Source organism: Athene noctua, chromosome 3 (genome assembly GCF_965140245.1).
Source record: "Athene noctua chromosome 3, bAthNoc1.hap1.1, whole genome shotgun sequence".
NCBI classification, from domain to species: domain Eukaryota; kingdom Metazoa; phylum Chordata; class Aves; order Strigiformes; family Strigidae; genus Athene; species Athene noctua.
Window position 1 is genome coordinate 48,762,248 of NC_134039.1, and position 12,571 is coordinate 48,774,818.

Sequence of the window (12,571 nt, forward strand, 5' to 3'; positions counted from 1 at the left end):
GTAGTGAATATCTTCTTTTGCTTTGCTTGTGCACGCGGATTTTGCTTTACCTATTAATCTGTCTTTGTCTCAGCCTACAAGTTTTCTCACTTTTCTCATTCTCTTCCCCATCCCACTGGGAGAGATTGAGCAAGCAGTTGCATGGGGCTTAGTTAAACTGTGACAGTGGGCTGGGGCCTGCCAAGATGCCTCTCTATTGCTCCATCTCTTTCTCTATTGCAGTCCATCCTGGCATCTGCTGTCAAGTACAGTATCTGATGGAGTCTGAAGTGGAACTCAAGGTGAGGGCAAGCTCGTCTTTATTCCTTCTGAATGCAACACAATAAATGTAAATTTAAAAGCCTCTTTTGTGAAGGATTTAGGTTGATAAAGAGGAAGAACATGCTAATGTAATCATAAAATACCTTGACTGCAAATAGCAATGCCTTTACCAGCCTTCTTCAAAACCATAGTTGCAGATCTGCAAAGAGAAGACAGCAAAGCCTAAATACTCAAAGAAAAAATAAAGATTAATTCTTTTATGCCAAGTGTTACACTGAGGAATCTGAACTATGTACCTCTGAGTGGCCACAAAACTTTCTTCTTTCTGATAACAGCCAACTGAACATATCAGCACTTTCCAGACCAGTACTACACAAGATGAGATCAACAGACTTCTGTTCCCAGGACAGAAATAAGTATTAGGCACCTGACAAGAGAAGATGTACAGTGCTCAGAAATCAGGGAGCACAATGAATTGGTGTTTTCTTGGTCCTTTTTCCTGCTCCCTCAGCTTTTATTACCCACATGTGTCAACTAACCTGTAATGACAAAAGATTAGTCTTCCCTTTCTTGCAAACAAATCTACTGAGTGTTCAGGAGTGTCAGGCTACTTAGATTCATAGAATAGTCTGGGTTGGAAGGGGCCTTTAAAGGTCATCTAGTCCAACCCCCCCTGCAATGAGCAGGGACATATTCAACTCGATCAGGTTGCTCAGAGCCCCATCCAGCCTGACCTTGAATGCTTCCAGGGATGGGGTAACTATCACCTCTCTGGGCAACCTGTTCCAGTGTTTCACCACCCTCACTGTAAAAGATTTCTTCCTTATATCTAGTCTAAATGTAGCCTCTTTTGGTTTAAAACCATTACATTTTTACATTACATACATTACATTGTTGCAACAGGCCCTACTAAACGGTTTGTCCCCATCTTTCTTATAAGCCCCCTTTAAGTAGTGACAGGTTGCAATAAGGTCTTCCTGGAGCTTTGTTTTCTCCAGGCTAAACAACCCCAACTCTCTCAGCCTTTCTTCATAAGAGAGGTGTTCCAGCCCCCTGATCGTTTTCGTGGACCTCCTCTGGACCCGCTCCAACATATCCAACAGGTACTTGCAAGGGGCTTGTAAGGTAGGGTCATCAAAGCACTTGTTTTTAAGAGAAATAATCTGAAAACTTTCTTTCCAGATGGGTACCCAAACAGACCTGCAGGCTGGAAAGTGCAAACTCCGTGGGACGTAGGCAGTACTGGTTCTGCACTGCAGCAGTGGAGGTGCAGGTGGGATCAGAAGGCTGCTTGCTGCAGCTACCTTGAAGTGGCTTAAGTTGGGCTGTTACAGATATCATCCTCCTGTGATAAACTGTACAAAGTGTTCTAGAACAAAAATTAGCAACTATTTGGTAAAAATAAAGTGGTTAAATCACAACCATTGAATGAGAAAATGAAAATTAATTAAAAAAAAAAAAAAAAAAAAATAAACCACCCAGAACCAGAATAGTCTAGAATAAAACATGTTATCTGTAAAACCTTGTCTAAAAGTATTCCTGCCCACATAGTACATTAAAATGCATTGTTGAAGATAATGTGCCAGCACAGTGAAGAGGGATATAGAGCATGCTGTGTTTCTTGAGCGTTCAGTCAGGGCCCTTGTGACCAAGACAGATATTAATTCCAAGCAAACTGTGAGCAGTTGCTGAGATCTGTTTGCCAGGCTGCCTTGGGATCCAGTTCGTATCTAGTAGCCCTGTTAGAACACTGTACCTCCTTAGCATCACTGGGTAATCTCTCATGCCAGTCCTCTTACTTCTCCAAAGTGGATGCTGGTTAGACTTTAATTACATGGGGCTTTGGTATGTAGTTGGGTGAGAGAGGCTGGCCAGTCAGTCACACAGCATCTCTGCCACTGTGGTATTAGCAAATGCTTATGTGGTCAGACACTAGGGAATTCCTCAGAAGCCATGCATGTCCAAAGCTGCAGCAATGACTTTGGGGGCTCCCACAGTGATGGGTGCAGCGGTTGCTCAGCACCTTGCTATGCTTTGACTTCTCACAGGGTGCAGCAAACTATTTTGGCTGTAGATAAATGACCACTAGGTAGAGTAAATACGAGGATCCTCAAGCATGTGATGAGCATGGAGGATGTGGTCCTTAGGGACATGGTTTAGTGGTGGACTTGGTAGTGTTATGGTTGGATTTTATGTTCTTAAGGGTCTTTTCCAATCTAAATGATTCTATGATTCTATGAAAAGGAGAGGCAAGACAAGCCTAGAACAAAGGAAGTTAAAATGTGGGTTTCTGCCACCCTCTCATCCTCTCATACTAAACAGAATTGCATAAAAAGGAGAATCTGTACTCACTCCCAACATCTTTTGAAATGTTCTAGGACCTAAGTCATTTAAAAATATATTAATTTTCCCATTGTTTTTGTGAAGCGGGCTTCAGATGCTGAGCTGGAGACATTGAAACACTTAGGGTATGTCTCGCCATCAATTAAACATAGGTCCAAGCCTGTTGTCTCATCCAGTAATCTGTATTTGAAAAGTAAACCCTTAAGCCCAGTAAGTGGTTGCCTCAGGAGGGCCTGAACACAGTCAGCACCAGGTTCTCATTAATGTGTTGTGGATAATTTAGGCCTGAGCATGACTGTATACACTACAATGTGGTCTTTTCAGCAGATCATGCTGAGAACAGTATAGGCACTTCAAAATACAGCAACCTACAAATGCTAGCATTGCGGATGGAAAGCACACAGGTCAGGGCTTGACTAGCTCTCAGACATGTACTTCCCTGCATGGTACATGGGTAAGGTTTGCAACTCCAGCCTCTCTTTACCCTCCCCAGAAAAAAAAAAAAAAAAAAAAAAAAAGTCTAAAAGTCTAGCAGAACATCACCTGTAACTTAGGATAAAATTGTATTTCAATACAATTATAAAAAAATGAGGTTATATATTCAGAACAAGAATGCAGAGAATCACTGCAACAAATCAGTTTGCTAGTATATATTCATATTGACATGGAGGTATATGAAATTAAACTTGCTTGCCAGGTTCAGATGTTTGTTGGCCTTTATTCCAGTGCATGTTCTGTTGAGGCTCAACTTTATGCTGTGTTCAAGGGTTTGCTCTTTCTGCTGTTTAAGAACACACAAGCCACCACTTCTATTAGAGTATTAAGACACAACAAAGGCTGTTTTTAGTGGTCAGTGAGTATACCCTGAAGAGATACTCTGTGATCCTATGAGCCTGCAAGCCTAGGAACAATTTTTTATTCTTACACTATTACATCTATTTTACAGGAGATTATCTCACAATATATTTGTATTTTAGTGCTGGAAAATTGCATATTAAGAAAATGCTTTCCCTTTTCACCAGACCATGCCAATGTTTCTAAGTTTCTGTATTATATATTTTCTATATGATTTCTGGATTCTTACAGTGTTAATATTCATTGGGACATTATTCCTTTGTGTAAGCTCCCAGCATGTGTAATGGGAGGAGAAAGGTTCCTGTTTTCCTGTCTCATACAGCGGAAGCAATCCTGATAGAGTCAGTGGAGTAGCATTAATATAAAACTAATTTCAGGGAAAAGGCCTAATGGTGACTGATTCTTTTCAGCTGCTGGCACACCCTTCTTTATGTACTCAGAAAAAAGTGAACCTCTGGAACAAGAAAAGAAGAAAATGATGGATGTGTCATTGGCCCTTCTTCTGTGCACCCTTCCCACCTCATCTGTGAAGCTCCTCCATTCCCCCAGCTATACAAACAAGGGAGATGTGATAATTACAAAGACATAATTGAAAACTACTGGCTCTCATGTTGCTTGAATGTTAGTCTTTTCTAAAAAAGTCCTATAAAACAACTGTTACTGCAAGTTTAGTATGCAGATGATAGTTAGGATTTCTGCCAAACTATTTCAGAGAGCAACCACAAACTTAAACCTTGTGTCATTATCTGAATTTGGTTTCCTTTTCTTACCATCTTGAAAATCAATATAGAAACTCAGTGTAATCTTTCTTGCACTCATTGTGTGGGCTACTCAGTTTCAAAACCAGCTGTTCATACACAGGGTTAGGCCCAGCTGTTGAAACCCTGGCAACTTTGGCTCATCCAATCCACATGTGAAATGAAAGAGACTTAACTTTAAAGAGTTTATGGGAGTCAGTTACTCTACACAGCAGCATTTCATAGAAGCTGGAATTTAATTTTGAGGTGCTGAGAGGTTTCATCTACCCTGAATCAGGGAGCCCGGTATCTCACAGGGTACACTAAAATTGAGAAATACATATCTCACTCACTTGTGACAAAGCTCATTAAAATCATTAAAATCACTGCTCTACAAAAGTATAAAACTGAGACATAATTAAAAGATAATGGGTCAGAGGAACTCAGAATCCGGAAAGAAGTCTGACCAAGTTCTTTTCCTCAGCCAGGCTTTCCCTGGGCAGAATTTATTAATAATAGAAGGAAAATGAATCATTAAGTCCCAGGGCCCAAGTGTTATATTATTAACTTGTATAATCTACTGTCAGGATTTACATGGTGACTTTTGAGTTAAACCATGAACCACCTGCTGAAAAGCAAATTTAAGGCTACATGCTGGGAAAGAACTTTCTCATTAAAATATAATCATGGTTTGTTAGGGCAACAAGAAAAGAACCAACCTGATGTGCTGAATTCAGCTTAGTGGGAACTGAAGGTATCAGACAGCTGTAGAGAGTTCTTCAGCTCCCCATTTCACAGGGTGTAAGCCCTGCATGGGAAACAGACTACCTCTGTTGAATGCAAATGCAAGAGGAGCCCCTGGCCATCTTTCCTAAGGATAGTATGTACAACATACACGGTACTTTTTCTTCAGTAATGAGCCTCCTTACCCTTCTCCATTTATCTCAGGAGTCTAAAAAGTATTTTAAGCGAGTACGGTCAGACTGATATTTGAGTAACAAGAAGGGTTGTGCAGGCATGTATTCATACTGGGCAGGGAAAGTTAAGAGTGATGTCCCCAGTGCCCCCTTCAGTACCTTACTACTGGTCCTTCGGTGTGGAAGTACCCTAAACTGCCCAGCCTCTCATTTAGATTGCTGTGTGAGTGCTTGGTGGATGTGAGTATTCACATGCGAAGAGGGGGAGAAGAAAAATAGCAAATACATGATGTGAAAATGAAACAGATGCTTTAATACACTATCATCATTTATATTCTCCTTTAAAGGAATAAATGTGCACATTAACACACAGTTCACAATCAATTCAGAAAATTGCAACTTAAAATCATTGTGTAATTTGGAAAATTAAGTAAACAAAGGAGAATTCCTTCAGATGTTCTACAAATAGAGAAAAAGAAAAAGGAGACCCAAGGGAACACTTCAGTGTGTGTGCTACTTTATTAGTAAAATTAATGCCAGTGATTTAAAAAGGACCACTTGTGCACAGTTCCACCTGTGATTAGGATCCAGGCTTTAAATTATAGAACAAATTATTTGCTTAGCTGTGATTTTAACTTTAATTTGCAGAAAGGCAGAGGTTGCTACCTACAGGTAACTCCCTAGAAATGGATTTGGTTGTGTGTGAAGTAGGTAATGTTAAACATTTGGGGCTAGGTCTAGTAAATGCCTAGTTCATAAAATGAAACCACATGTGGCAGGAAAGATAGGTGCCAATGCTCATTCCAGTGCTTGGAGAAGTGTGCTGCAAAGTGGTGTCAAAGCAGACAGACAGAAACCACAGATGACTGGAATACCCCAGAGATTTCACCCTGCACGAACTGGTCAGCTCAAGAACATCTTCTGGAGATGTCGTCTGACTATTCTTTCAAGAAAAAGAGACTGTCATCACAGAGTCCCCTTCTGTACAATAAACTAATGGCAAAAGCACTCATTTGGGAAAGTTCAGTACATTCAACCTTCAGCCTCTGAAGGTGTGCAACAAACTACAAGCTGCTGAATCTGGAAACAGGAATTTATGACTCACTGGGCCAAAGAGACAGTGAGTTACAGAAGAGAAATTAAAGAAGAAAAGGACTATTGCTTGGAGGTTAGACTTTAAAAGTGTTTTGTGAATGTTGCGTACAACACAGTCATATTCTATCTCCCCAGTGATGCAGTGTACAAAAATTTTGTCAGTATTTGGAATCAGATTAATATTTTAAATTCACCTGTGTAAAGGCTAATGATCTATTACTATAAACAAAAAACACACTGAAAAACCAGCAGTAAATACCAGAGAGGCAGGAAAGGAAGACAATATAGAGTAGGAAGGATAACATGAAAAAGGTTATGGAAAGCCACACAGAAAAAGTAGAGAGGATGAAGCAAAGAAGTAAATCATAATCGTTTTTTATTTTCTGACATTAAGTTCCTGGTAGTGTGACCTTTGTCTTTTTCTGTCTCTCTATTCAGTGCTGCTTCCACTTGTGCTCTCCTGTTTTAAGACAGCTCTTTGTTTCCTACTTCTTGTCTTTGCCCTCCTACATTGTCTTTCAGTCAGTGGGGAGGCTGCAGATGGACCACAGCCCTGTACTGCCGCACTTTCTGGCCGGGGCTATCCATCTCCTGACAAACTGTGCCATCACAGGGCTGCTCCCTTCCAGGAGTCAAGTGCATGAAGACTGAAGTCCTGCTATCAGCTAGGAGAAAGGAGAGATGCAAGTGTGAGAGGATCAGTGCTGAGCAAAGTTCCAGAGGACTTCCCTTTATAGAAATAACTCACTGTTTCCTCTTTTCTTTCCTGAGGGCTCTGGGATAGTCCTACACCTATGGCTGCAGAATATGGGTCTGGGGCACTTATCCATGAGAGTAGCTGCAGCACAAGGAAGCACAGGAGAATAGGAATCCAGCTAGTGGCAGCCTATTGATGAGGGAATTTGGGCCCTGATAGGTAAATTTTTAAAAATGAAATTTTCTAAGGAACTGACTTCTTAAAAGCTCATTAATTTAAAGTCAATCAATTTTTGCTAAATCCATATTTCATTCTATCCCATTTTCCATTTATTTCTAGGTCCTTCCTTCTCTCCCTCCCAAGTTGATGGATTTATCCAATCTGCAGTTGCAGAGATGAGTTCTTCCCATATGGTGAGGTCCTCCTCTTGCATTGTTATGCTTTTTATTGTCATGGAGGACTGACAGCCAGGTGTTTGTGGTTGCAATGACATCTTCACAGTTAGTTTTCTGGATAAGATTTTCACCTTGCACTTAAATTGCTCAGTAAGGGATACCAAACTTCTTGTCACTGTGAGATAACTTATATAGCGTCATGGTCTCCACATTCCTGAGAAATGCTGTATTGCAAATTGTCAAAAATTCAGCGCTTCTGAACCCAATGGCACCTCAAAATGGCATGGTCAAAGGGATGAATTCCCTAACCGCTGTATACATAAAGATTTGTTCAGGCAGCAAAAAGATGTCATGGAAAGGAATGTGTGTCTTCTCCTGGAGGTTTTAATGGGGTGCCAGACTGGCGACTGCACCTAAATTGCAGTTTCAAGAATATGTACTAAATGGTCTATTTTTGAGAGGTAACACCGTCTGTGTATGATGTGAGGTTATCGCACAGGTCTAACTAAGACATCTTCAGTACCTGGGGAATGCCACTGAACAGAGGTAATATATATCCAAAAAGAAAGTTAAAACATTTTCTGCAAAGCAAATGCTCCACCCTGGCTTTTTAATGAAGTAATTCAGTATAAATCTGTGCCACTAATTTTTTATTTTTAACAAAAATTTTAGAGATTAAAGTCTCTATTGGCAAAATGCCAGAACCAGAAGAAGCAAACCAGAGGACCGGAGGCACAAGAGTTTATAAGAACGGAGCATGCTTCTTCTAAGACTAGCCAGGTTGAGCTTTTAAATTTTTTTTTTTTTTTAATTTTTCTCTTTTGGTTTTTAGCCAAAGTTGTAGTTGCTGCTTACAAGACTTAAAGTAGAAATTCCACATTGCTCCGCAGCTTTTCCCAAATCCTGTAAGAAGAAAAAAATCTTTTGGTTCGTTTTCTAGTTTACCCATTGCATTCAGTTCAAAAGATCTTTCTCTTTTCAGACTAAAACATGCAGTACAAAGAAGTATGCATAGAGGAAAATCATTGCTTCAAATATGTACTCTTTTTTTTTTTTAATGGAAAAATAAATTATCAAAACATGTTGATCCCTTAAGAAGATAAGGCTTCTGAGTAAGTATTTCATTATCATAGCATTAGGTGTGCTGTAACAATATCAGCTGAATATAACAGATCCCACATGCTCACTTCTAGGGAGCTAATAGCGGTGGAGAGAAAGTTGTTTGACAAGAAGGCCATTCACAGTGACCATCAACATCAGGCATGACACCTGACTGCTTCATGCTCTTTTCAGAGAAAGCCATAAATGTTTAGAGGTTTGCTATGCAGATTAGCACAGAGAAATAAACTTCCTCAATTTATTCTGACCTATCCTCATGAAAATATGAACACTTTATTTGCTACTGTGGAGCAAAATGCCCCAAAATCTACATGAGAGGATAACCAGAGGATCAACAGAATATCTCAGCCATGAAACCTGACAATCTTCGAACACACCTCCAGTTGAGAAGAAACATTGGCTTGGGAAACAAACCCGAAAGTTAACCTCTAATCTCCAACATGGAGTGGTTTTCATCTCCCATCTTCCCCAAGCACTGTGATGTGAAGTCTTTGAAATGACAGTAGCTGCAAAAGACAGGGACTGATGCAGAGAACATGCCCTAGGGACATGCTGTGGTTCCAGCAGCTGTGAGGAAGATATCGACTTACAAAACATCACTCAATGCTGCACCTTTGCCATGAGGATCTCATGGAAGAAGGCAGAGATAATTCCCAAAAAGCCAGCCATCTACAATCAATGCACTTGCCAGTAACTTGTGTAAGAATGTCTATCAGTTGCATAAACACCAATCTTACAACTCACTGATTAAAACAAAATTGCTTTGACCATTCATCTATAAGCATAAAGCATCCTAAAATCAGGTGCCTCAATCAACTCTGGACATCATGGTTGTTCTTAAACATTGCCTTTTTTTCTGAGTATTGTTATATGTTAACCAGAAAATAACACTGAGGTCCAGTTTTCTTTAAGAGCAGATTTAGAATGTGACAACTTTTACTTTTGAAAGTAGATTGTTTTAGACACCTCTGGGCTTTGCTCTAAATATAAATCACCCATGCAGTAGGCTTGTCAGCTTAGGTCAGACATGTCATACAAGGGTTGGTTGGGTTTTGTGTTTGGGGTTTTTTTTCACCTAGATATAAGCAAACCTTCATGCAGAAACTTGAAAAACAACCAGACTACTGTCATCTTCAATTGAGAGAAAGAAACAGAAGCACTATGCTTAAGCACTTCTTTCCCATATGGCGCATAAAATGTCAAGACTGCCATTTTCCTCTCCTGAAGTGATTTTGAGGGTAATTTCCATTTTGATACAGATCCCAGGGAAGTAGATGGAACATCCTGACATTGTTTTTTTCATAGCAGAAGAAGGACCTGGTATGAGACTGACTCATAAGTACCAGACATTATGGCAAACACGGAATTCTCTGTGCCCCAAATGGGAATGCTCAGGACCAGCACAGTCCTGGCAAATCTTTAAACAAATATGTTCTTCATCCAGCTCTAAATAGGAAACATGACTTTGCTGTCATTCCCAGTGATATTTCACAAGATGAACAAAATCACCTTTCTAAAATCCACATCTTTAAAATCTCGCATCAGTGATTTGATATCCACTTCTTAACCGTTGGTTTACAGCAATGTGCTTGCAAAAAACTTAGCTTTGTAGCTAAGTTTTAAGTCCTTTGAGACCCACAATAATTTCATCAGGGCCCTGGGCAAGAACAGGTGTTGCAAGCCTCCATGGAACTCCCTTCTCAGCAGTGCAAGTCCATGACAGGCCCTAACCTTTCTCCCACCCTCAACTGTCTGTGACTTTGCCTCCTCTGGCTGTGATTGCCCCCCTGAGGCTTTGCAGGATTTGATGCTGTTATAGACAGTGTTGGAAGCCAGGAGGAGGGAAAGGATGTGGTGAGGAGAAGGATGTGTTGAGATTGAGAGGGAAACTAGGAAATTCAGTATTTGCCATGGCCTGTCAGTATCATGTCAGTGCACAATGTGGATGAGGAGGTGCGGACTGAGATAGATGGACATGCTTGTGGAGTAGAGCTTTGGGAAGATTGATCTCTTTGTGGGTAAATAGACTGTGTACTACAGTTAAGGTTTCTTATTCTGTTTAGTAATACCAAGGAATCTTTGTTGGTTCCCACAGACTTTTTCACAACATATGGGGTACCTTTTTCATATGCAGTATTAAAGAATCTGGCAGGCACAAACAACTTCTTTAAAAAAAAATTATGACCCTGACTGCGGAAGGATGGGTTGATATCCTAAACACTACAAGCTGTGAGAATAGGTCAGTGAGACTCATTCTCACTTTTGACGTGAAGGAAATGAATTATTTGGATCTCCAGGAATCTCCAGTCACACACAAGTGACACACAAAGTTGACAGCTCTATTTGGTAATTCAGATTCTCCTGTGGGTTTTGTCTTTCTAGCCCATCTGTCAAAAAGATACAAACCCAACACATCTAACAAGATGGTGAATGGGAGCAGTTATAGCTGTAGACAAGAATTAGTCAGGACTGTGCTACCTGGTGACTCTTATCTCGTCTCTGTTACCATTTATTTAACCTTGGAAGCTTTCCTAATCAATGCTCTTTTATCAATCTTGTCCTTGTTCTGTATTTGAAGATCAGCTGAGATATCCTTAGTGTAACCAAACTATCAGCCAGATCTAGATCAACTGTTCTATTTTCAGCCCACAGGCATTTTTCTTGTTAGACAGCTGAGGAGCAGCTTCTGAATCTAGACTGCCTCTTCAAAGTTCACCTTGCACAACAGCATCTCAACTGCAAGCAAGAGAAAAGGATATGAGAAAATGCAGCTATTGTCAGAAATGGAGACAATTGCAAAAATGGGTCATGAGAGTGTTCTATAGCACAAGCTCTAAATCTAGGAAATGGGTCAAAATGTAAATTACCCTAGAACTCCCAGCATCTACCTGGGACAAGTGCCCATCAGCACAGTGATTGCAAAGCTGTTTCAACATACAGATTCATAGATTTTAAGTTCAGATGGCTCTATGGTCTGAAGCTCATCTGGTCTGAAGCCCTCTGTAATACAAGCCTTAGGACTCACTAAAGAAAAATTCAGCTTTAGACTTTTCATCAGTACTTGAAATAGAGCATATAGTAAAAAAAAAAAATAAATTCCAGTGGTGGAGAATTCATCATAAGCCCTGTGTGTTGAACTTCAGTAACTATCCCCGTTATTACACTTTGATTTTACTTCTGGTCTGAATTTGTCTAGCTTCAACTTCCAGCAATTAGTTCTTGTCTGAAGCATTTTGTGTCTGAGTGCCCTCTGTTACCAAATTCCAGCTCCCCGCTTAGATTATCAAAGGCTTAGTCTCCCCCTTCATTCATGTTGTATATCATTTGCGTGTGGTCAGTAGATAGAAAGTAAGATTTATGATGTATACGTTGAATAAAAATAATAAGTATTTAAAGACAAATTAATAAAATTTTGCAGAATATATGTGTTTTTACAAGAATGGACATTAACAGTCCTCACTCCTAGATCACACAGGTGAGATTTTGCTTGCTGCCTGCAGTTTGTATTGTGATTGCTACTGTGTAGAACAACCTGACATTTCTACCCCTCAATCGCAAAAATCAGGTTGTTTTTATTCTTGAGAAAAATGACACATGCAAAAAAAATACAAAAAGCACCAACCCAAAAAACCTCATTAAATTTGCCTGACTGCTAGATTATATTTCACCATCCATAGCAAAAAATAAATATGTAACTCAGAAAATAACAATAGAGACACAAATCTTGCCTCCCAGAGCTATTAGCCATTTATTTCTGCGCATAACCTCATTTACTTTTGTAACTCTTACTTCAATTTCAAAAGAAATGTATGATATTGTAGTTAATTTCACCCTGATATCAAAGATTAACTTACCTTGGCTTTACATGTAGCACCATGTAGCTGGAAAACATTATTTTATTTGGATAGAGTTATGGCAAAAGTGCTCATTATATTTTGCATGTGTACAAGGTGTTTTCCCTGAAACTTAGAACCAACTGATTCAATTCTGTGTCTCACATTTTTCAGGTTTGATCCTATTCAATTTTACTCTGGCAAGGATACTATACTACTCTTTCTAATGACAGTAGCATTGGAGGTTTTAGACACTACATTAAAGAACTCTCAGGTGAGAGGAGAAGCATTTCGCAGCCTCGCTCAGAGACCAAAACAG